The sequence below is a fragment of the Polypterus senegalus genome, chromosome 17 (assembly GCF_016835505.1).
Source record: "Polypterus senegalus isolate Bchr_013 chromosome 17, ASM1683550v1, whole genome shotgun sequence".
Lineage (NCBI taxonomy): Eukaryota > Metazoa > Chordata > Cladistia > Polypteriformes > Polypteridae > Polypterus > Polypterus senegalus.
In genome coordinates this window covers 27,117,408-27,144,105 of record NC_053170.1, presented here as the reverse complement: position 1 = coordinate 27,144,105, position 26,698 = coordinate 27,117,408, and the positions used below count along the sequence as shown (strand labels likewise).

At 40.3% G+C, this 26,698-nt stretch overlaps 1 protein-coding gene across 5 annotated transcripts in view; it reads left to right on the top strand.

Annotated features, from left to right (window-relative positions):
* The window catches only part of LOC120517927 (transcription factor HIVEP3), a 512,318-nt gene that overhangs the window by 366,860 nt on the left and 118,760 nt on the right, over positions 1–26,698 (top strand). The window contains exon 1 of one of the 5 annotated variants that reach the window (XM_039740448.1): positions 491–1,333. The exons of the other annotated variants lie outside the window; for them this stretch is intronic. The gene's annotated coding sequence lies outside the window, so the exon portion shown is untranslated. Of the gene's footprint in view, positions 1–490; positions 1,334–26,698 lie in introns of those variants that run through there. 5 annotated transcript variants of the gene reach the window in all.

Genomic DNA, 26,698 nt, shown 5'->3' with positions numbered 1-26,698 from the left:
TAATTAGTTGTGTTAGTTAATTAAAGGAGTGGATGGAGGAGAACTACTTGTCTTTAAACGCAGATAAAACAGAGATGTTAATTGTTGGAGGGAATGATGCTGATCACAACAATATTCTGTCATCATTTAACTCAGTTGGAATCACCATTAATTTTACTGAATCAGCCCGCAATCTAGGAGTTATCTTTGACTCTAGCATGTCATTTAAAGCACATATTACAAAGTTGTCCAAATCATGTTTCTTCCATCTTAAAAATGTTGGGAAATTAAGGCGCTTTCTAAATAAACAGGATTCTGAGAAATGATTGCATGCATTTATGCAAAGGGTTAAAATGTGTTATTTTTTAATTAATTTTTTAATTTTATTTTTTTCTTTTTGCTTTTTTTTATTTATTTATTTTTTTGCATAAGTATCGTTGACTATATTCTCAGAAGCTTGGGGATTTCGGGATTTGCACAATAGATTTTCTAAAACCACTCCAGGTACTGTATCTCACATAGTGCTGTTTTCTTCTATCTCAATATTTGACTCTGTGCCAACTCCAGGATTCCCCATCCTGCATGCACCGATAGCCCCGCTGACTCCTCAGGCAACAGGAAGCATGATGCAGTGAATGGAAAAAGAAAAAAAAATGTCAAAAATGTAGGCAGCCTCCCTCCTCCCTCCTCCCTCCCACCCTCATACTTTCCCCCTCCCTCCCTCCTCCCTCCCTCCTCTGTAGAGCTCAAGCTTGAGCAACTTCCCGTTACATCACTGCCCAAATAAGGAGCTCTCAAATCTCTTTTACTATCTCCGAGTCACCTCAGTGCGATCCTGCCTCCCCCCCCCCACCACCACCACCACACACCCCTCTCCTCCCTAGTGCCTACTGAGCTCAGCAGACTGCTCATGCTGTCACAGGAGAGAACCTTTCTCATGCTTTCCGAGAGTCAGACTGCTTTTTTGTAGCGCTGCCTGTCATCCCTCCTAGCAAGTCAGTCTGTGTAGCTATCCGCCTGTCTATCCCTGATTCCTTTGAGCAGGGTGTCGGAATACTGCAAGGAACAGAAGCGGCTGCCTTTTCAGAAACCCTGCTAACAAGTTGTGTGTGTGTGTTTGTGTGTGTGTCCGTATTTTTTGGTTTAATTTAGCGGCTTACTTTCTGGAGCTGATATGCAGCCTCTCAGCCTCAGCTAGAGAGAGAAGGAAAAAAAAATAAAATAAAAACAAACTGCACACAGGAAGCTTGCTGTGCACCTCACCACTTCATTCATTCATCTGATCGGCTGCTTCATGTGTTAACTCAGTCGCACCCAGGATATTAAGAACACACGGCACAAAACGACGAGACAGGTAAGCTTGGCTCTTGTTTTCTGGGGTTGACTGTCTTACTCTTTAACTTGGCGCACACACACACACATACACGCATACTGTAAAAGAAGGCATTGTTCTCGGCTCATTCATTCTTTCTCTCACTCACCTTCCATACAGCATCTATGAATCAGAGGGCGCTGCGAAGGCTTACTCCAAGCCGAATCTTAGTGAATGAATCTGATCTAGAGGCGGCGTGATTGTTGTTTTTTTTTGGTAAGGGTAGGTAGGTGCCACAGCTCTACTCAGTTACAGCCCAAGTCAGACAGAGAGGTGGTCAGAGCGGATGACCTCAAGTGTGTAGTAGTAACAGGCTGATGTTCGTGTATTCCAACGGTTCATTTAATGTGCCGTCTGAACCAGCTGATCCTGTTGAAGCAGTTTGGAGACGGCGCTAACAGGGAGGTCGCTGTGCTGTTTCTTAGGGGGCTCAGCTGGAAAACACTTGATTTGGTTAGTCGAGCATCTCTCGAGTTTGGGATCAGCAAGCACTCTTTAAGCTGACGGTTTGCTTCTTCCCGCTGCACGTTTCCATGTCTCCTAAATTTCCAAGTAACTTTCATGGCCTACTGAAAACCTGAGGGAAACTCCGCTTTGCCATTTTTATACACCTCATTCCCTGATTGAAACCACACTCTTCAGTAAAGAATTTTCTTATTGCATCTATACAGTTTCAAAGTGTTATAATTATTTGGGTAGAGTGGAGTGGTATGGTGGCACACAAGTTAGCATGGCCAGCTCATAGCTTCAGGAGTCTGGATTTGATTTCCAGTGTGCATTTTAAGAGTCTTCTCCTAATCTTCCATTTTTATTTATGGTGAGAGTCCAAAGTGGTCCTCACTGTGTGTGTGCAAGCTTTGTTTTGTATTGGCCTCACTTGTGAGGTTCATTCTTACCTTCCTACTGATGTAGGCAGTGTGGCGTCGTGGTTAAGGCTTTGGACTACAAATCCTGAGGTTGTATGTTCAATTCCCACTACGGACACCATGTGACCCTGAGCAAGTCACCTGACCTGCCTGTGCTCCAATTGGAAAACCAAAAGAAATGGAACCAACTGTATCCTAAATGTTGTAAGACACCTTAGATAAGGGCCTCAGTAAATGATGTTGCTTGGATTGGCTATAGTGCTTTGCAAACCCATCTTCGGAAAAGCATGTTTTTATGTAAGTCGATTTTGCTGGATATTTTAGAACTCATGCCCTCCAAGAAGAATTTTTCCCTTCTCCCTTTTCATTTACATATCTTGAACTATTTAAAACTTGTTTATCACTTCTCCCAGCAAATGAAAGCTGCATTTCACACGTTCTTTAGCGTGCTTTCACTGCAGTCCCAGAGATGCCTTGACAGTACGCTGAAGATCTCTTTAAGTCGGCGCTGAGTGCCTCTTGAATCTTGTACAGTAAAGAGCACGCTGATGATCCTCTGGGGCTTGGACAGGTGCAACGCTATGGTGTGTTTTATTTTTTAGTGGAAAATTAAGATACGTAGAAGGCTGGACTAGAACTGCACAGATTTTACTGAAATAATGGGCTTCATTGTGACACAGCAGGCAGTTTTCTTGTCTCTTTACTCTTAGGCCCTATTTTGTATTTTATTTATTTTTTTTGCATCTCTCTCAGTTCTTTTGCAAACAGTTCTAATATTTCTTTTTGGTGGAGTCCAAAGTCTTAAGTGTCCACGGATGTGTTGGTGGGTCAGTTTGGATTTCTCAGTTCCCCATTATACTTACAGTATTTGTACAGTCTGTGATGAACTGGCGTCCCCTCCTGGTAGGGGCTTGGGCTGCTAGTCCCTCTGTTTCAAAGCATTAAAAATGAGTAAAAATAGTTGCTGTAATTAGTAGTTAGTAACCATCTCCTGACAATAAGGCTGACAGTGGCTCATAAATGCAGATATATGTATGCCTTTTGTGCAGGGTTTTGTTGTATCTCTTATCACACATCCATGCTCACTTCTCAATGAGGTGTCATTTTGGCGGTCATTAGCACATTTGGGCTGGTGGGTTCAGATCCTATTGTGTGTGTTACGTGTTTGTAGATTCCCAAAATGTGTAATGTCTCCGTGTTTTTCTTTTTTTCCTCTGGCACTCAGGTTTCCTTCCATATAGGTTCAGTTAACTGGTAATGTGCCCTCATTTTTTAAACATCCTGCAGTCAGTCCCCTTCTAAAAAAGGCAGAATTATATCCTGGAGTTTTAGCCAATTTTCATCCGATTTCCCAACTGCCATTTCTGGTTACCATTCTAGAAAGAATTATTTATAATCAATTGGTCGATCACCTTAACTCCAATAATTTATTTGAGATCTACCAGTCTGGCTTTAGGGGTTATCATGGTGTTGAAACGGCCCTCCTGAAAGTGTTCAACGACATCTCTCTTATTACTGACTCAGGTCATGCGGCAGTCCTTCTCCTCCTTGACCTGTCCGCTGCCTTTGACACCATTGACCATGAAATATTGCTGATGCGGCTTGAACATATTGTTGGGCTCTTAACTGGTTCAGGTCATATTTAACTGGTAGACACTTTTCAGTGACTTTTAATTCCTCTTTTTCATCTACTGCTCCTCTTAAATGTGGTGTTCCTCAGGGATCCATTTTGGGTCCTATTTTATTCTCTATATACCTTCACCCCCATTGGAGCTATTTTTAGGAAATGTAACATTTCTTTTCACTGCTATGGTGATGATACTCAGGTTTATATTCCTGTTTGCAACTCTGCAACCATGCAACTCCACAACTGTCTGTCTGAACTAAGATCCTGGATGGCTAATAATTTTCTTGATCTGAATCAAAATAAAACGGAGGTGCTTATAGTGGGTCCATCAGCTAAAGCCCAAATTGGTCTTGGACTTCTCGGCTCTTTCTCTGTCTTTTCCAAACCTCAAGTCCGCAATCTTGGTGTTATCTTTGACAGTAACCTCTCTTTTGAGAAACAGATTAATTCTGTAGTCAAGAGTTGATTTTTCCAGCTTCGACTTTTAGGTAAGATCAAGCCTTTTTTATCTTTTAGGGATCTTGAGAAAGCTACTCATGCTTTTATTTTTTCTCGCCTCGATTACTGCAACTCGCTGTATTCTGGGATTAGCAAATCCCTGATACACAGGTTACAGTTGGTCCAAAATGCTGCCACTCGCTTTCTGGTTGGGGCAAGAAAGTATGACTCTGTTTCTCCTATTTTAGCTTCTTTACACTGGCTGCCTGTCAGTTTTCGAATTGATTTTAAAATCTTGTTGCTAGTTTTTAAATCTTTACATGGGCTTGCTCCTGCCTATTTATCTGAATTGTGTGTTTTACACCAGCCATCTAGAGTGCTTAGATCTTCTGGTCAGTTGTCTCTTGTTGTCCCTCGTACCAAGTGTGAAACCAAGGGGACAGGGCTTTGCAGTTGCTGCCCCTCACTTGTGGAACTCTTTACCTCATCACATAAAGGAGTCGTCTGCAATTGAACTGTTTAAAATGAGATTAAAGACTCATTTCTATTCACTTGCATTCCGTGACCTTCAATAATACTAATGGTTTCCTCTTTGTCATTATATAACATTATTTCTATTTATTATGTATCTTATTTTATGCTCACGTATTTTATTTCTATTTATGCTTTTATGTTAATTTTTTAGTTTTTCCTTTATTCTATTATTGTAAAGCACTTTGGCCACAGCATTACTATGTTGTTTTAAATGTGCTATATAAATAAATTGACATTGTAACTTTTAATGCCCCACATATGAGTGAGTGATGGTATTTGTGAAAGTGTGCCTCATTACCTATTGAAGGGCTACATCCTGCCTTATACCCAATGCTGCTAGGATAGGCGCCAGCTGCCACAGCCCTCACCGTGGATGGAGTCGTTTGTTTGTTAGGTTTTGAATCAATGAATTACTAGGTGTCATTAAACTAGTTCAGTTTAACTTGAAGTTTTGAAAATTCTTATCTAACCATTTTCAGAATCCACATAAACCAGTGTTAGGGGCTGGAGCCTGTTAACGCGACAGGCTGCCATGGATGGGGCGCCAGTCTGCTGCAGTGCCTTCATATGCATACGTTCACTTTCAGTCAGAGGAGGACACTTTAGAGTTGACAATTAAATCTTTGAATAATAATTATTATGTATTATCTTTACTATCATTATTTTCCAAGGTAACTTTCAAATTTTGAGATACGTTTTTTTTGTTTTCCCAATTGGAGTACAGGCAGGTGAAGCCACATGCTCCCGATCACACAGTGTCGGCAGTGGGATTTGAATCCACAACCTCAGGGTTTGAAATCCAAAGCCTTAAGCACTACAGCATGCTGCCTGCCGAAACGTTAAAATACACGTAGGTTGCTAAAAACAAGAGTGAAATTCTACACAGGTCTCACCATAAGTGACCTTTTCCAATGCGGTTTTCTCCACATACAGTAAATTAGAAACATCTAAATCATCCCTCAGTCCATTCAAGTCTTTAAAATACACAAAAGGCTCCAAAGAAATGGATGCAGCAGAATTCTTTTAGCTGATTCGTTTGTCATGTTTTTGAGGATGTTGGTGGAAATTAAGATGATATGTATTCGGGATGGAAGTACTTCCTGTCACAAAGGGACATGGGAGTCTGAAACAAACAGAGAGATGCTGGCATCATTTAAAGACGTACAGTTACCTGGATGCTAGTTAACCAAGCGACCTTGTTGGACTGTATGATCAGCTTTGGTTTCGTCTGACTTCTTGCACTAATGAATCATGGGAAGCCAAATTCTATCCCGACAGCACCTGGTTCAAGATAGGAAACGCGGCTGTACTGGATGTCAGTGCATCACTTGTCACACTTCCATATGGGCAAATATGGACCCTTTAGGTTCTGAACTACAAAGCTCAAGGCTACTGACCAAGCAAATGCTCTGATTGCACAAAAAAGTAAAAACTTGTACTACGTAATTGTAAAGCAGCTTGCAGTGGTGTTCACTAAAGAAAGTTATTATATCAAATTAAATCATGCAGGAAATGCTGAAGGAGCCTTTTTAATGGCAGACAGGGTTAGGTTGTGTGAGCTCCTCGTGTTGGAGCTCTAATGTCGCTGCATCCTTGACCACGTGCTGTAGTGTTAGTGGCAACAGCGAAGAGGAAATAAAAGCTCCAGGATGAAGGTAATAAAATCCCCTGTTGACCCTTAGATGATGCACACAGACAAATGTCCCACATTCATTCTCTGGCTAACTGGGGTGGGCTGCAACCTTATACACATTCAGAAATGTGGTTATGGTATATTAATAAATTAATCGATATTTGTTTAAGGGTTAACTTAAATGTAGAGATTTGTTATTGGGTGGCACGGTGGTGCAGTGGGTAGCGCTGCTGCCTTGCAGTTTGGAGACTTGGGTTCGCTCCCCGGGTCCTCTCTGCATGGAGTTTGCATGTTTTCCCCGTGTCTGTGTGGGTTTCCTCCCACTGTCTAAAGACATACAGGTTAGGTGTATTGGTGATTTTAAATTGTCTCTAGTGTGTGTGTGTGTGTGTGTGCCCTGCGGAGGGCTGGCACCCCACCCGGGGTTTGTTTCCTGCCTTGCGCCCAGTGTTGGCTGGGATTGGCTCCAGCAGACCCTCATGACCCTGTAGTTAGGATATAGCGGGTTGAATAATGGATGGATGGATGGATTTGTTATTTCCATAGCACATTTAGTCAGGTTTTTTTTATTATATGGAAAAATCCCCTACCAGCTTATTAAACTCATTTACTTATTTGGTTGACACCTTTATCCAAGGTTATTTGCAACAATTGGTTACATTTTGTTTTGCTTTTCCAATTGGAACACAGGCAGGTGAAGTGATATGCTCCCAGTCACATGGTGTCAGTAGTGGGATTGGAACCTACAACCTCAAGGTTTGACATCCAAACCTGTAACCACCACGCCACAGCTGAGGGGACACTGCAGTGAACTGCCACCCCATCCAGGGCTGGGTCCAGCATTACAGGTGCCACTGTGGTAATCTTAGACCCTTATTTATTTGAATTTTGGCTGTCTTCTTTGCTGTAACACACCTACTGTAGCGCATCATCAGGTTATGTAACGCTTGGCCTATCCATTCATAAGTCATGACTCGTGGATTACTCTTGTCTGTTTAGTTCTCTGTGGGGGTGATAAGTTTGTGCAGAGGTGGCGCTAACAGTTTTTTTTTTTTTTTGACTGTCTCAGTCTGCAACCCTGAGTCATCACCATTAGTCTGATGACCCTGGTTATTCCCAAAGGCCGTTTCTAAACAGTCTGCTTGTGCCTTTAATAGCTGTGGTTCTACTTGCTTTTTTGTGGCTTATTTTTACTGCTACTACATCAGGCCAGTGCTGTCCTGTGCTACAGTGAAGTAGAGATAACAGTGTTGTTGTCACCACCTTACCACTCCTGCCACAGGAATTGTGACATACAGAACATTATTACTGTCATGGTATATTTTAGATTCCTCCTCCAAATGTCTATCCTTCTGTTTTTTTTTCCTATATCTGCTATTGCACTATTTCTACATATTTTTAAATAATTCCATCCATTGCTGTAAAACAGACATAAATTAGAAGCTGTGCAGGCCTGTCTGTGGGTGAGCCTCATTTTTAAACAAAAATACGAAAAATCTGTGAGTGCACGGAAAACACATCATGCAACACACAAAGTCCCCCGTTTATTACAGATATTTGTTTGAACATATTGCTTGATGTTTTATGATTGTGTTTGCTGCTTGTAGTTTAATGTCAGCTTTTTTTTACTGTACCATAGCTACAGGATTCAAATTTGTGAACTAATTAAAAAGGGGGGCACATGTACAAATGTGGATGAGTTACCCCACCCAATCACAGTAAATAATCGCTCAGACTAGCTTCAGAGGTCATAAAGGCTTCAATTTCACGGCTCTTTTATGTAGAGGAACCGCTGTGTCTCGAGTTTGTGTCCCAGAGGGGGTGTTTGCTTCTAGCGGTAATGTGCCATCTCGGTCAGAGCCCACCATACTATATATATAATTGAATACAGAGCACTTGGATTTTAAAGGAAAGTAAGTTTATAGGACTACATTGAAGTGACCAGAAGCCATTACTGTCAATTCAAGAGATGAGGACATGTCAGCAGTGTCTTTATAATAAGCAGTAATGGGTTACAATAAACAAAAAAAAAATATATATATATATATATATACTAGGGGGTTCACCCCCTGCTCACTTCGCTCGCCAACACACCTCCCTGCGCTACGCGCCAGCCACTTCACGTCTCTACCGCTCGCGTTGTGAAGAGGGGGGCTGAATGCACCCAAAGGAGACGTGGTCGCTCCTCCGAAACCCCCTCTTAAACGGCGATACAATGGGAAACAAATACAGCTTTTTTTTTTCTCCTCTTTGCTCGATCAGCTGCTGGATTGCTTGCTGCAGCCTTGCCGTGTGATCTGCATCTCGCATAGCGTCTTTTATTTCCAGCCCCGGGTGTGGTTAAATCTGTTGGCACAAAGTCTCGTCTCGCAGGACATGAGTTTTTGATATTTTTTAGTTTAGAATTTAAAAACGGAATAAGAATCTGAAAATCTAACAACATCACATTAAAGTTTGATAAATTCTGAAAAGAATGATACCAAACATATATGTAGGTTTTAAAATAAGCCCGATTTAAAGCGTGACAAAAAAGTGACATAAAATCATTGCACAAAATCGTTGCCCTTTAAGGCTTAGGATTTTATATATAGAGAGTAGATATATATATATGTATTATATGTATTTGAGATTTGAGAGGCATATCTTTTCTAATGTACACTCTGGTGGAGTCCATGTGGTGTGCTCTCTTTTAACAGTTAAAATATATTGTGAAACTGAATACACCACTATGTTTTAGTGGAAAAGGAGCGTAGTATTGACCTGGTCGTTAGTGTTTAGTAAGATAATATTTAATAAATATCAAATATTGAGGCTTTATAGTATGTTATGGCACTACACTGTTTTCTCTTGAACTAAAAGTGGATGTTATGTAAAATGTGGTTTGCTTTTTTTTTGGCTCTTGGACAGTCAAGTGCAAGCCCCCAGAAACAGCTTCCAGAATTAGATTAATGTGGATTGCTCTGCTGTCTTGAAAGCACTTGGTGCAAATCTGTAATGAAGTGCCTTTTGAGTAGAGATAACACGCTCTTCTTCTTTTTATGTGGTTTTTCCAAAGGAGATTTCCAGCATCATACTCCTGCTTTTGGGGCAGTTAGCTCAGCTAAGTTGACTGGTAGGAGTGGATGTGTGAGTTTGGACTGGCATCACAGTGGACTGGCATCTACATACTGTTGGTCTGGTATTGAACTTGTCTTACAGAGTTAGGCTTCTCGTATCATAATAATTTTAGTTAAAATATTAATAAATTAAATGATTTGTATTGACTTCCAGTGCATTGTAAAATGGTCAGACATGCAAATGCACTTAAGTGTTTCACTGTACTCTGTAAATGTGACAGTTTGAACTTAAACAATCCGTGCTAAGCTTTATTGTGATACAGTGATTGAGATAAAGGTGGAGAAAATAGCTGCTGGCTCTAATTGTGCACCATAGCCTAAGTTAATTCTACCAGGATAACCAGAGGGCAAGGAGAGGACTACATACTTTCACCATGTCCAGGGCACAGATTTAATTAATGTAAGCTGAGAAAGCATTTGGATAGCGAAGTTGGAAATTGAACTGTAATCCATCCTTAATAATAATTCATTACATTTATATAGCGCTTTTCTCAGTACTCAAAGCACTATCCACACATGGAGGAACCAGGAAGCGAACCCACAATCTGTTTGATCCAGTTGTTACACCTGCTCCAGCCACCACCGGCACTAAATTGGAGCCATCCATGGATTAGGTGCCAGTCCACTACATTGATAAGGAGACGATTATTCTCACAGCTGTGACTCTGTGAACGACTACACAGGGAGAACATGCAAAGTGCACACTGACAGGTCTGGGTCAGCCTTTGAATCTTCTCTGTTGGAGGTGTGGGGTAGCAGCGCTCACATTTGTGCCACCCTGTCTGTGAGAGTGTTATTGTACTGTTTGATTGTTATAATTAGATATTTTCTTGTAATCATGTTAGCCCTGTAAAGCGTCTTTTATTTAAAATTAGTTTTGATTGATTGATATGCTTTTTATAAAAGAATGTAATTTTATTAATGAGAATGTACAGATAGAATATAGCATATCTTAAAAGAGAATTGTGTTACCTCTTGCAACAATTAGAGGTGCCAGCTTAAATTATAGTTGAAGTGTGTAAGTGAGCCCAAACCCTATGTAAATTTGAAAGATTTTCTTTAAATTTGTTACAGTTCAGTGATTCAGTAAAAGGTGGGGAACATACCCGTAGGATTCCGGTGACTGTAATAAAAGTGCTGTTAGTTTCTTCTTGATCTTGTACAGCTCTTCAAAGTGAAGGAAAACACGACGAAGTGAACAGATGCTCATTTTTCCCCACTACTGCAGTGCAGTTAGAAATTGCTGGAATGGCAAATTCTAAATTCGTGTCATTTTTTTTTTTATTTCCATTGTGTGTCTCTTGAACTTTTAATTTTTTAAAGACAATTAACCCCAGTTTGTTTTGTGTTTTTCAATTTCATGTTATCTGATTTCGAATTAATCCTTATTAAATTTCCTGTTGTGTGTTTGAACATATTTTATTACCTCCTAAATGTGTGTGAACCTGCATTTCCAGCATAGGGCCAGAGTACTCAGAGACTATCTTAGCCTCACATGGAGCAAAGCAAGAAGAGTCCTCAACAGTCCACTCCACTGTCCACTTGGTCACCCACACTCTTTCATATGCACCATTTTAGAGTGGTCACTCGGCCTAACATGTGTGTCTTTGGGTGTGGATGGGAAACAGGAGTACAGTACCTGATTAAACAATCACTGGGGGACAAATTACAAACTCCAGAAAAGCAGGGCCTCAGTCAGGATTGAAACCAATCTGCTGGAATTCTGAAGCAGCAGTGTTCACCACCTTGACACCCAAAAAATTAACAAGGGTTCGTAGTTATAGCCACCCTGCATACATTCACACTCTGAATATGCAGAGCTTGTTTATGCAGCATGGTGTGCAAGGTAAGACGTCACGGCAAGGTAAGACGTTATATCTGACCAATAATTTACATATATCTATCTATCTATCTATCTATCTATCTATCTATCTATCTATCTATGGTGCCTTTCATATCTATCTATCTATCTATCTATCTATCTATCTATCTATCTATCTATCTATCTATGGTGCCTTTCATATCTATCTATCTATCTATCTATCTATCTATCTATCTATCTATCTATCTATCTATCTATGGTGCCTTTCATATCTATCTATCTATCTATCTATCTATCTATCTATCTATCTATCTATCTATCTATCTATCTATCTATCTATCTATCTATCTATCTATTTTTTTAATTCTGTTTGTGAGTGTTTAAAAGGAAGCAGTGATCACTCACAGTTTGGTGTCAATTTATTAAATCCTTTTATCTGTTACTCCAGTGGGTACAGAGGGCTTTTGGAACATTTATCTACTTTGTGTAACCTAGAGGTCATAACTGAACATATAGGCAGGGAATAAAGTCATATGTTATGTCACAGTGAGGCTGAATTCTTTGTTTTGTGTGGTTTGGCTTCATGTATTGTTTCTCATTTTTCAATTTGTCATGATTGGGTTTTATGCTATTATTTAGCATTAGCTGTGCTACCCGTCTTTGATGGGTTGAAATATAAGTAATAAACCTAGACCTCAGCATTAACATTTGCAGTGCATTGTGTCCATCCAGTTACTCTGTGTCTGTTACATAACCATTTGGTTCAGGATTCATAAAAGCAGAGCAAATGGTTGTGATGCGCCATCTGTTGGATAGCAGAGACATAGCAACTAGGCAGTCACAAAAACACCTGTCCTTTTATTAACCATCCTTAATTTATATAGTGCTCTATCTATCTATCTATCTATCTATCTATCTATCTATCTATCTATCTATCTATCTATCTATTATATGGTGCCTTTCATATCTATCTATCTATCTATCTATCTATCTATCTATCTATGATATAGTGTTTTCTATCTATCTATCTATCTATCTATTATATGGTGCCTTTCATATCTATCTATCTATCTATCTATCTATCTATCTATCTATCTATCTATCTATCTATCTATCTGTCTATCTATCTGTTATATAGTGTCTTTCAGATCTATCAATCTGTCTATCTTCCTGTCTGCTTGTTTGAACCTTTAATGGGATTTTTCTGAATGTTCCTGTTTGCCTTCATTGATCTCCTGAATGTGTCTTTATATTCCAAGAAGGGCCCCTTGTATTTTTCTCTTATTCTTCTATTATGTCATGGAAAATCTTTGTATTTCTCAGTTTCTAAGCACGTGGCTGCACCTCTTTGGCCCAAGACTTCAGCTCAGCAGTGCCCTTCAGACGGTGCTCCTCCCACTCGAGATATTTGACTCAGACGCCGAGTTTCCACCAGTTTTCATCAATCTGAAAATGAGCCTTTAGGTATTTTGCTATGCATGTCTGCAAGTACCAGCCTCTCAGTAGTGAATGGCACAAAATACAGTAAATCCACCATCAATGTACCTTGTGATAAGTTCTAGACAAAAAAAAAACTGTAGTAGAAAGTCCAGTGCCCAGCTGTGGAGTATGATAGAGTTTTTATACATCACATATATACAAAGAATCATAACCCTTCATTTTTGACTTTAACTTAGTTGAGTCAGAATTGTTCCTTTGTTTGTTTGTTAGATGTCGTTAGCTGCATTTTCAGTCTGCAAACTGAGACGTGAACTGTACAAACCCTTGACCCGCAGGCTAGACGGAGTAAACTGATTTTCCATTTTATCTTTAGCCAAAACTTGGCGTGGCTCACCGTTGTGTCCACCATCTCTCCTGTGTGTACAAGTTTGTACTGACAGGCAGGTGAGTCTGACATCTGTACCTGGACATTGTAGGAGTGATGATGCGGATGGCAAGAAGGTGAGATTAGCTGATGAGTTTTGCTAATTACCCTCTGTCAGAAGATGTCCTCTGTTTGGTGTGCTTTTATTTAAAACGTAGATTTGTCTCTAAAGCTCTCAAGGTTCCAGTTTCTTCTGTCATTGCTTTTCCCCCTTTGTGTGATGTGTCCCCTGGTTGCTCACCACAGTCTACGTTATGCACAATGCTTTGTAAAGTATCATATTGGCCACTCTGATATCAACTGAGCCAGCATGGCATTTCCATTTCTTCAATTCCACGTAATCAAGTTCTTAAAAATATCTAACTAGCTTTACAGAATCCTAAGCATCAACAAACTCAATTGAAATGTCCATCGGTTATATGTTACCCCCCCGTATATGATGTACTTACTTACTTCCATTCCCTCTATTAGCATCTCTTTGCTTCCCCACATTTACCAATTTCTAGAGTTCTCCTCCCTTCATCTATCAGTTATCCAGCAGCTATTTGTTTTAGGGACAATCACAAGGTTTCATTTTTGACTTCCTCTGAGTGGATTGCATCAATCTCATAATTTAATCAGAGAGATTTATTTTTTTTTACTATGTTGGCTTGGCCCAATGATATCAGCATCATATTTGGTGGCCTCCAATCATTGCTTACACATCACTGTCACTGCTGCCCAATGAACTTCAGACACATTGTTCTTAGCCTCAGCTGGGTAGTGGACCCTTGGATGCTGGACTATTTCTAGATTGTCTCGTTCCACAGTAGCTCATGATGGTGTGTCTAATACCACAGATGGGGGTACAGATGTCAAGTAGCTTCTGATTTAGAATGTGATGCATTTTCTTTTATAATGCATTTCAAGCCCATAGGGTCCTGGAGTGCTTCCTGAGATAAACTATGAACTATGAAGAGCCCCTAATTTATTAACCTTTCTTTGTAAAAAGTCCGATAACAGTAATGTAAGCCGTCTTTTCCGCTTGTGTTCAGACTCTTAACCTCTTTACATGCTGTGTTAGTTGTTACTGGGGAGCAGATAAATTACTCTATGACTAACTACGCTGCACTTACACTTGGCACCTGACTGCTCAATATGAATTCTAATCAATATTTTCATTTAGGCCCACACTTTTCCTGCTCAGTTAACTCCATGGAAGGGCAGCGGTGGGCTTGATTATTGTTCAGAGCAGTGTTTAATACACAAGGAAACTGCCATCAGGTAAATATGGAGCTGAAGGTCCTTTAGTCTCTTATTTGGTCTAGCTATGTTTCCATGGAAACTAGTTTGGGTTAAGAGCACAGGGAAGTGATTGCAGATTTTCTGACAGAATATTTTTGCACATCTTTGTAAGATTACTATTTAAGGCTTCCTCCCCTCATGGTTTATTCAGTACTATCTCGATTCGATATTTTATGTAATTGTGTTATTACTTTGTCTAAAATTATGGTATAGCCTTATACACCCACAATTCCAAAAAAGTTGGGATGCTATGTAAAATGTAAATACAAAACAGAATGCAATGAGTTTCAAATCTCATAAACTCATATTTTATTCACAATACAACACAGAAAACATATCAAATGTTTAAACTGAGAAAATCTACCATTTTAAGAAAAGAAGAAGGTAATTTTGAATTGGATGGCAGCAGCACTTCTCACAAAAGTTGGGCCAGTTGACCAGTGTGTAGCATCCCCTCTTCTTTTAACAACAGTCTATAAACATCTGGGAACCAAGAAGAGCAGTTGCTGGACTTTTGGGAGAGGAATGTCGTCCCATTCTTGTCTGATATAGGATTCTAGCTGCTCAACAGTTCTGGTGTCTTATTTGTCGTATTTTTCGTTTCGTGTTATCGGTTGGTAAAAGGTCTGGACAGCAGGTAGGCCTGTTCTGCACCCAGACTCTTCTACTACAAAGCCATGCCGTTGTAACAGATGCAGTATACGGTCTAGTATTGTCTTGCTGAAATATGCAAGGCCTTCCCTGAAGAAGACGTCGTCTGGATGGGGGCACATGTTGCTCTAAATTCTGTATATACACCTTTAAGCTTTAATGGGGCCTTTCCAGACGAGCAAGCTGCCAATTCAATACTCACTAATGCCCCCCCATACCATCTGAGACAGGGATGTGCAGTCAGGGGAGGCAGGTGATGTCATCATGAAACGTAAAAAAACTAAAATAAATGTGTCCACCGGTCTGTGCTATAAATTTGTTTTCTGTATGATTCCAATAATTTTTAATAATATTTATAGTCAAAATTCGTTGCTTTGGCGCATTTCCTTTTTAAATACAGGGGAGAAATGCGAGGTATGGTAGCGACGAGCCTCACCTCACCTCGGACTGCGCTCTCCCTCACACAGGCAATTGCTGTGTGCCTGTTGCTGTCTCTCTGTATGTTGCCAATACAAGGTTTGAAGACACACTCATTATACACCCTGACTTTCCACAGTCTGGTTAATATCTTTAATGGATGTATGTGACATATTCAGTATTGCTGACCAGACATACTGTAAAACTGCAGTGAAAAGGCACAAGGGGAGGCAGACAGTACCGTGCCTCACTGAAGGGGGCGTAAGTGAGCCCAACAGGTGCTCGTTGGTGCTCTTTTTCAATGCAGAGGCACCAATAACTTGGTGATTTCAGAAAGTCAAGTGCACTGCAGCAGTCCATTTATTTTTATTTTTTGTTCCGACTGACTGCCAAAATAGAAGATTAAGACTTTTAAAACTAATGGAAAATAAGGAGGACTTTTACAAGAAAATAACAGAGATTTTCATGAAGAAGGATAGGTGCATGGACTTAATTAACAAATAAAGGTAATGGTTTTCAATTTTATAAAAAATGGGATCAGACTAAGAAAAAAAATCCAATATTTAAAAAACAAATTTTGACCTTAAATAAAATATTCTTTTGTTTTTCTTGTTATCCTTTTGTTGAACAGTTTGTATTAAAATTGATTAAAGCATCAGAATTAAAAGCTTTTAAAAACAACTAAATATTTCAATTAAGGTCAAAATTGAAATCCGTTGTTTGTACACCACTCTATACTATCATTTGTATTGAATGAGTATGAATTGTGGAATTGCAACAGCAAATTTATAACACATGGAGGGTGCAGAGTAAATACGCTCTCTCCACTCTCTCTCGCCACTATAAATGTAATGTTCTTTCTTAGTCAAATATGCACCTTACCTACGAGTGTGTAAAGAATACTGATGAGATATGAAACATAACCAGTAGTCAATGTGCATGCTGGCTGCTAATTGAATAGTGAATCTGCTCCTCTTTCTGCGGTGGGCTGGCGCCCTGCCCGGGGTTTGTTTCCTGCCTTGCGCCCTGTGTTGGCTGTGATTGGCTCCAGCAGACCCTCGTGACCCTGTAGTTAGGATATAGTGGGTTGTATAATGGATGGATGGATGGACTCTGAAGGAGCCAGTGCATCACCAGCCATGAACCTCACAGCACGTTGCTGATCAGAGATGCAGGCTTTTGAACTGAGTGCTGATAATAAGCTGTATGGTCCCTCTCTCCTCTTCAGTACGAAGAACCTACATTTGTGGATGGCATGGCGACCTGTGTTCACAGACAGTGATTTCTGGATGTGTTCCTGAGCCCATGCAGTGATTTCCATGAAAGAATCAGGCCTGCTTATAATGCAGTGCCGTCTGTGGTCCCGAAGATCACAGGCATCTGATATTGATTTTCAGCCTTGTCCCTTGTGCAGAGAATTATCCCTAATCTTGGAATATTTAGATGATATTATGTACTGTAGATGATGAGATATTCAAAGTCTTTGTTGAGGAACATTACTGTCAAATTGTTCCAAAATTTGTAGATGCAATTTTTTGCAGATTGGTGAACCTCTGCCCATCTTTCCTTCTGAGAGACTCTGCCCCTCTAAGATGCTCTTTTTATACCCAATCATCTTACTGACCAGTGGCCAATTAAACTTTGTTGCAAAATGTTCCTCCAGTGGTTTCTTTTTAGTACCACTCACTTTTCAAACTTTTTGTTGCCCCATCCCAACTTTTTTGAGACATGTTGCTGCCCTCAAATTCAAAATGAATTAATATATTTGAAGAAATACTAAAATGTCTCACTTCCAACATTTGATATGTTTTCTGTGTTCTATTGTGAATAAAATCTGGGTTTATGAGATTTGCAAATCAATGCATTCTGTTTTTATTTACATTTCACATAGCGTCCCAACTTTTTTGGCATTAGGGTTGTACTTTAAAAACCAACTTTAATTAGAACAGATTGTAAAAATGTGAAATGTGTATAATGAATTGAAGCATTTCAAAGAAGGGCTCGTTTTTCATCTTTGTCCTTCCACATATTTTTGGCTGCCCAACTGAATTTCTTAATTTGAAACTTTCAGCTCATTGCAACTCATAAGCAGCCAGTGTGGTGTTGTGGGTAAGGCTTTGGGCTTAAGACCCTGAGGTTGTGAGTTCAGATCCCACTACTGACACCATATGACCACAAGCGAGTCATTCCTCCTGCCTGTGTGCCAGTTGGAAAAACAAAACAAATGCCACCAAGTTGTGTTGTATATCACCTTAGATAAAGAGGTCAGCCAAATGAGTAAATGTACAGTATTATTTGCACATCATGTTGTTACACTGGACCCTGAGCTTCACAAATTCGTCTATCTGTATACTTGTATATGGTTGAGATGACAATAAAGTTCTCTTTGACTTTGACTATAAGACTTCTGATAATTTCTGCATACTACAAGAAACAGTTAGTTAGTTTTCTATCCTTTTTAAAGGACCTCTCATGAATTTCGATGTGGAAATCACCAGGTAACCTAACACCCAAGTCTTCAAAAATATGGGAGGAAAAAAACCTTCAAACAGGAAGGACATAGAAACTCCACCCAAAGATCATTCCGGCGCATGATTTGAACCCAGGACACTGGATCCATGACACAGCAGTGCTAACCGCTAGGCCACTGCGCCTCCCTCCATGTCTGGGTTAAATTCATTTTGTATTGAAATAGCATTGTTCTCTTTTACGGATATTAAAATCCCCTGAGACTATACTATGTGGTGCCAATGATTTAATGTTTATTGTAAGATATCACCCAGCAAACAAACTGACATTGGGTACACTGTAGATCCAGTGTGTGCAAACATACTGGCCCCATGTGGGCAGCCAACTATGGCCCAATTGGGATTTGTACATCAGGACAACACTATCCCCAAAATACAGGCTTGGTGAGGGCAAACAGACAGGAAGACTAAATTTGGTCATGAACCTGAAAAATGTCCTTACCTTACTGGTCCTACTTATTCAGGGTATGGTTGCTGGGCACCTGGAGTCTATCCCAGCAAGCAACAGGTGCAGGCAGGAACAAACCTTGGACAGGACACCAAGGTGAACACACTCACACACACAGCATAGGGCCCATTTAGCACCACCAGCCCACCCAACCAGCATGATTTTGGACTGTGGGAGGAAACCAATATGAATGTGGGAAAAAATGTAAACTTCACACAGGGAGGACCTGGGATGTGAACCCGGGTCTTCTTACTGTGACACTGCAGTGCTACCGCTGCACCACCCCTTTCTGGTATAGTTATTTTTTATCAATTAAACTACGTATAATTATGAAGATTTACAATATTTTAATTAATAAGAAAAGGAATGAAAATAAAACACAATGCTAGCAGTAAGAAGGGTCCGTGTCCCGGGTCCTCCCCGCGTGGAGTTTGTATGTTCTCCCCATGTTTGTGAGGGTTTCCTCCCACAGTGCAAAGACATGTAGGCAAGGTGGATTGGCAACGCTAACCTGGCCTGTGCGTGTGCGCCAGTGAGTTTGTGTGTGTTCACCCTGCGATATACTGGCGCCCTGTCTAGGCTTTGTTCCCGCCTTGTATCTTATGCTAGCTGGGGTGGGCTCCCGTTCTCCCACAACCCTCTTCAGGACAAAGCAGTTTTGACAATGACATGACAATAGTAATGTGGCTTTAGACCCTTTATTCTTACAAAACATAAAATGCCTTTGCATTTATTGATACTAGTCCAGCTTTTTATTTATTTATTTGCTGGTATTACAACACTGAATGCTAAAACATTACTAATAAAATATAAAAAATGTGCTGTATTAGCCAATATAATACGTTATACATTTTGAGATCATTCAAATTGTTATTTATATGTCTACAATCAAAACCTAAAACCCATCCAGAATAATAATTCACCATGACAGCATTAAATAGTCAGAAACTAATGGGGCAGTGACGACATTGGCCTGCATTACCAGACCATCCCTGGGCCAACGAAAGGCTTACTGAACTTAGACGGCCAACAATTAACCATTTGGGCCATTAGAGGAGCTTTGTTAAGGGTGGTATTAAATTGGGTTTTCTCAAGCCCACACTGCCCATGGTCTGCCCACGGGGGGGGCACTATGTGCATGTTTCCTGTAGCAGCCCCCTTATTGGGCCAGTGCAGTATTTAATTTGGTTTCCTCAACAACAACATTTATTTATATAGCACATTTTCATACAAAAAAATGTAGCTCAAAGTGCTTTACATAATGAAGAATAGAAAAATAAAACACACAGTAAGAAAATAAAATAAGTCAACATTAATTAACATAGAATAAGAGTAAGGTCCGATGGCCAGGGTGGACAGAAAAAACAAAAAAAAACTCCAGACGGCTGGAGAAAAAAATAAAATCTGCAGGGATTCCAGACCATGAGACCGCCCAGTCCCCTCTGGGCACTCAAGCCCACATTGGCCATGGTCTGCCCACTGGGGGGCACTGTGTTCATGTTTGGTGGGAATCTTGCATCTTATGGCCTTATTTTATTGGAAGGAGGGCAAAGTCTGGAGGGAGACCTGGAGTTTCAACCACATTACTAAAGCTTGGCTTCTACCAAAAGACATGATCCAGAATGCCCTTTTTTCCCTAGAAACAGCCAGGCTGTAATGGTGTGTGTAGTAAGTTGAATTCATATCAGCAGTTCTGTTTGATCCAGAATTCAAACTCAGACACACACACACATAGATACACACTCACTTTAAAGAATCCAATGCCCTTGCTTAAAAATATTTTTTAGAGACGTATCATATTCCTTGCATGCTTTTACATTTTATATATGCTGTATAAGTATGTGTGTGTGTAGTAAAAGGATGCCAGGCTGGTGAAGTATTGACGTGGGCCCAGGACAGCAACTGGCAGGTGACAGATAACACCATGCAGCTCATTGGGTAGGCCCTGGACATGTCAGTGTAAATCGGCAGGGACCACCAAGGGACTGTGTGTGTTGTCAATTTTCGTGATACTCTAGAAGACAATGCACATCTCTGTTAAAAACAATTGCATGGATGACAGAGGCATGAACTCCATTTTTGTTCTGTCAAAAATACATTTGGGTGTTCCCAAGAAAATCTTTCTGTTAGCACACTAAGCAGAACTGGAGGTCTTAATTTCCCGGCAAGCATTTCAGAATTTCTGTAAAACAAATTCTTTTTAACAAAAACACTCGTTAGGTTAACTCATATTTATTTGGAAACTGTGGGTGGATATACTTTACACTTCCCAGAATGGCTCCCATGATGTCAGTTGTAGATAACACCCATATAAAAGACATCACTTCTGGGTCACACTGTGCAGGCTTGTACAGTGTAGCTCACACTGATGTCATCATAGAGCAATGCACGCTAAAGAAAATGTAAATAAATTTGATGTTACTGTGATGCTGGTAATATTTTAGTTGTATGCTACATTATTACATGCGTGATATGGTGTGCCATTGTATCAAGACTCTGGAAATAAATCCTTCAGGATCACCACAGTTAAAGAGAGGGTTCTTGGAGGACTGATTAGAGGTCAGGGACAGGAGGTGACAGCAGAGATACCCCATTTGAGGTGGCTAAGATTCTGTTGCCCTGAGCAGAAAGCCCTGACCTCCAGGACTTGGCGGTGTGGTTACTCCAGGGGCTGCTAATTCCCAGTAAGGGACCCTGACCACAAAATTGTTAAGAAGGCAGGCTCTATTGTAGGAGTAAAGTGGGACAGTTTAACATCTGTGGCAGAGCGATGGGCATTAAGCCAACTCCTGTCAATCATGAAGAATCCACTGCATCCACTGAAGCATCACAGGAAAATTAATGGAAGGAATTATTAAGGATAAGATTGAGCAACACATGACAAGGACAGGAGTTATTCTGAACAATCAGCATGGGTTCAGAAGGGGGAGGTCGTGTTTTACTAACATGTTGGAATTCTATGAGGAGGCAACAAAAGGATACGATCAAAGTGGAGCTTATGATATTATTTATCTGGACTTTCAGAAAGCATTTGATAAGGTGCCACATGAGAGGTTGGGCATCAAGTTAAAAGAAGTGGGAGTTCAGGGTGATGTTTTTAGATGGGTGCAGAATTGGCTCAGACACAGGAAGCAGAGGGTGATGGTGCGAGGAACCTCATCAGAACTGGCCGATGTTATGAGTGGTGTTCCACAGGGGTCAGTGCTAGGGCCGCTGCTATTTTTAATATATATAAATGATTTAGATAGGAATATAAGTAACAAGCTGGTTAAGTTTGCAGATGATACCAAGATAGGTGGATTAGCAGATAATTTGGAATCCGTTATATCATTACAGAAGGACTTGGATAGCATACAGGCTTGGGCAGATTTGTGGCAGATGAAATTTAATGTCAGTAAATGTAAAGTATTACACACAGGAAGTAAAAATATTAGGTTTGAATACACAATGGGCGGTCGAAAAATCGAGAGTACACCTTATGAGAAGGATTTAGGAGTCATAGTGGACTTCAAGCTATCAACTTCCAAACAGTGTTCAGAAGCCATTAAGAAGGCTAACAGAATGTTAGGTTATATAGCACGATCTGTGGAGTACAATTCCAAAGAGGTTAGGCTCAACCTTTATAATGCACTGGTGAGGCCTCATCTTGAGTACTGTGTGCAGTTTTGGTCTCCAGGCTACAAAAAGGACATAGCAGCACTAGAAAAGGTCCAGAGAAGAGCGACTACGCTGATTCCAGGTCTACAGGGGTTGAATTATGAGGAAAGATTAAAAGAGCTGGGCCTTTACAGTTTAAGCAAAAGAAGATTAAGAGGTGACATGATTGAAGTGTTTAAAATTATGAAGGGAATTAGTACAGTGGATCGAGACTTGTATTTTAAAATGAGCTCATCAAGAACACGGGGACACAGTTGGAAACTTGTTAAGGGTAAATTTCGCACAAACATTAGGAAGTTTTTCTTTACACAAAGAACGATAGACACTTGGAATAAGTTACCAAGTAGTGTGGTAGACAGTAAGACGTTAGGGACTTTCAAAACTCGACTTGATGTTTTCTTGGAGGAAGCAAGTGGATAGGACTGGCGAACTTTGTTGGGCTGAATGGCCTGTTCTCGTCTAGATTGTTCTAATTCTAATTCTAATTCTAATTCTAACAGTGTCATCTCCAGACAGAGGAGTAGCTTCAGTGACAGACTGAGGAGATCGTATACTGCTGCTGGATTATGTGAATTTCCCCTTGGGATTAATAAAGTATCTATCTATCTATCTATCTATCTATCTATCTATCTATCTATCTATCTATCTATCTATCTATCTATCTATCTATCTATCTATCGATTTGATTCCAGGATTTGATCATGTTGTGGTCCCAAAGCATAAACACCCAAAGAGCACTTCCAAAAATGCCCACTAGAGGGAGATATGTTGCCAAACCCCAGATACTGTATATAAACAGACAAAAACTGAAGCTTTACAAAATTGAAAAGTTTCACAAATGATCTGTGAAGCTTCGAAGAACACAATGTCAAAATGGAGTTGCCTAAAACCAAGCAAATGAAGTCCTAAATCACAAATCTAGAGAACAGTCAAAAACCAGAGCAAGAAAGGGTCAAAAAATCACCAAAAAGCTCCAGAGTGCATTTGAAATGAACCGCCACAAACTGTGGGAGTCCATCCAGATTTACAGGGCACAGGGCAGTTAATGGTGGTGATTGGCAGATGGACCCACCTCTTAGGGCAACGCCCTCAAAACACATGGAACATCACCATGTCATAGCACACATAATACATGAAAATAACATGAACATAAAACAATGACCTTAAGGTGAACAAAAAATACATAAATAGAGAATATGAACCCCAGGCAGGGAAGGAACCCCAGCTGGAATATCTGGAGAAAGCCAAAGATAGGCTTTGAATACTGACGCTCCCTACAAGTTGATCAATTAGTCTGGAATATGGAGACTTGTTTTTGAACAAGGAAGAAGAGAGAGGGTGAGAAAGAGCGATGGATGGTCAGCGAAGGGAGCCCATGCTAATTTAGCACTGGACAGACATGAAAAGCTGCAAATAGGGAAAATGGATCTGTTTGGTCAGAATCATTCCTTTCACGATGTCCTTCTTTTTATGTTCTCCATTTGTTTATCTTTTCCATTTCTGTGGTTTATTAAAACCTTTGTTTTAAACCGTTTCTGAGCACTTTGACTATTTTACTTAATGTTGGATTGACCTACAGTGGTGCTCCTATTGGCCATATGCACAGCAACCAGCTGTCCAGCAGCCATAGTTTAGGTTTAGGTTTACGCAAGGCAGACCACTTACCTCACAAAATTCTTCCTCTACTTTCAAAAATCCATGAATACTCTTTGGATCTTACTATTCATCTCATGTCATCTGTTGCTTCTTCCACCTTCATTGTCTTTGGCCTCAAGGTCGTTCTCTTAACTTTCATTATATTGTCATTTTAGATAGATCAAACTTTATTTATCTGCTGTTCCACAAGGACAAACCATGTCAGCCTATTTTTCTATTGAACACGACTTTTATCCTGTATTACAATCTTTTGTCTTAATTGTTCACTCATGTTCCTCTTTCACAACCACCTGACTGTTGTTAACTTTGCTTCATGTTGTGTCTTCACACTCCCGGACACCTTACAACTCCTCACACAGCTTTCCTTCAATAACAGAGATGTCAAAATGGGATGTGCTCCTAAAATTTCTTCCATGTGCATCCCATCCTTCTCATTATTACCAAGACGTCATCATGAACTTCACTGGAAATATTGGTTGCAGACCATTACAGGTTTATCTCATTTGACCCCACTGCCATTATCATTGTTATCCAGAACAGAAGTTGTGCTCACTGCTTATAGACTTCCTTCACATTATTACACTAACCGCCAAATTACCTCTTTGGTCACCTTATTCATTTCCAACCAATTAGCGACAGGTTACTCCTACTTGATTCTTCAGGAAGCAAATGGGATGGAAGACTGATAAAGAAGTCTGGAATGTGTATGAGGTTTTTGAAGCAGGCAATGAACTCGGCTAAAGCAGAACTAACAAAAACAGTGATAGGTTAAAAATCAGGAAGGGCATCCTGATTTTGAACCTCTGAAACCAACAACAGATGTGGAAAATTTGTGAGGGAAATGCAGGAAAAGCAACTGATGAAGGGTATGAAACAATCTTAAGCATTTGTAGACCTGTGGCAAGGCAAGGTCTTTCATTTAGTCAGGTTTACATAAGAAAACATGAAATCTGTCTTCTCACTTTCATGCACATTACATGAGCTTTAATAACGCAGTTATTCACAGAAACTTGGTTTCAAAAATGGTATGTGTAACCTTGTTCCTGTTAGAGAAACCAGAATATTTGAATATAATTGAGAAAACGAGTTAACACATGTAGATTTCTCTGCAATTAACCCAGTTATGAGGCCATGTAAACCTTTAAACGGGTTACAGTTAAGGATTTCATAGTTAGACTGCGTATGTCTTTGTCATGATTTACAGTAGGCTGAAAACTGATGCTTGGTAGCCTTTTTCATTAGGAGATGCCACATTGTGTACCGTTGTCAGGGTCACGCCCCTCGTTTCTAAGGGTGGGGTCTCCAGGGTCATGACCTTGACTTAATCAACAACCGGCATGAAAGGTCAGCCTTTCTCTAGGAGGCTTATCCGATCTGCGGATATCCTTAATTTAATTTTGATCTATTGTGTGTTTTCTCTTCTTGTATTTCCTGTTTTTTTTTTACTTATTGCCTATTAATTGACCTTGATTTTTCTCTCGTCTGGGTTACGGGTGTTAACGGTTTATTTTTATTTTCTTTTGTTTTGCCTTTAGCCCACTTCTCCATGTTTACTCACAAAGTCAGACAGTCAGGAGAGTCTTTGCTTCAGAAATCCATCCTGCATTGGTGGAAAACAATGACATCACAGCATTTTGCCAAAATTGAGCTACATAAGTGGACTCGAGCATGTGAACATGGGTTTTTAAGAAACTAGCAGGCTACCTCTCTTAACCTGGCTGTGTGTGTGCATCTAAATGCACTCAATATGAAATAATGAATCTTTCTCAGAAAAGTGAGGCATGATCTGTGTGAATTTCGTAGGAAGTTTAGTACCTCCTCTCTTCTCAGGGTCGTATTAGTACAGTATAACAAGAATTGACAAAAGACATCAAAATGGTTTAGGGCAGCCACCCATATAATATGCCCTGGGTGCAAAATGGGTTTGTTTTTGTTGAGTTGTGTTCAGGTTCAAGTCCAAAACAGAACTGATTCAGATATGTAAGGATGGTGGCTTTAAAGGCCAAGACCAGAAGTGAAGTCATCATGGGCAACGAAACTGGAAGTGACATCATCGGGGGTGGAGAGTGACATCTTCATGGGCGCCAGAACTGGAAGTGATGTCTTCATGGGCGCTGGAACCCTGTGGGATTTCCCATGAATGGTTTGCAGAGGATCGAGAGAGAAAGTCAGTACACCTCACCACCCCCTGGACTGGCATGGAATTGTCATTATTCAAGCCCTTTAGCTTCCTCCCATTCATACGTGTGTGACAGCAGATTGTCGTTGACTTACGACCTATGTGCTTTACGACTGTTCAACTTGTGACCGCTACCACAACAGTTTTCACAATGCTAGCTCCATACACCATGAGTTGTTCATCTCGATCTCAGTTTATTACCTACAGCGTTTTTGACTACTGTTAATGAGTGGACACTAGGGGTCGCTATTGCCCCGTGAAACCCAATGGACAGATGCAGACACTGGTTTAAAAGCACCAAGAAGTATTTTAATTTTCTTCAATATAGTGCCTCTAAAGCGCCATATCTACCACAATACACAAATAATCAATAATACAATTCAGTCCACTACAATAAACCAATCCTCCACTTCCAACAGCTCCGTCACACTCCCTCCCAACTCCAGCTCAGTTTGCTGGGCCTCTCATATATATAGTCCTTGACCCAGAAGCGCTCCTATCCTTCCGTCCATGTGATTCCATAGCACTTCTGGGTCAGATAAAGACTTATATTTTTCTTCAGCCCGGAAGTACTTCTGTTTCTCCATCCTCATGACGGGAGTACTTCCGGGCTACTGGGAAAATAAA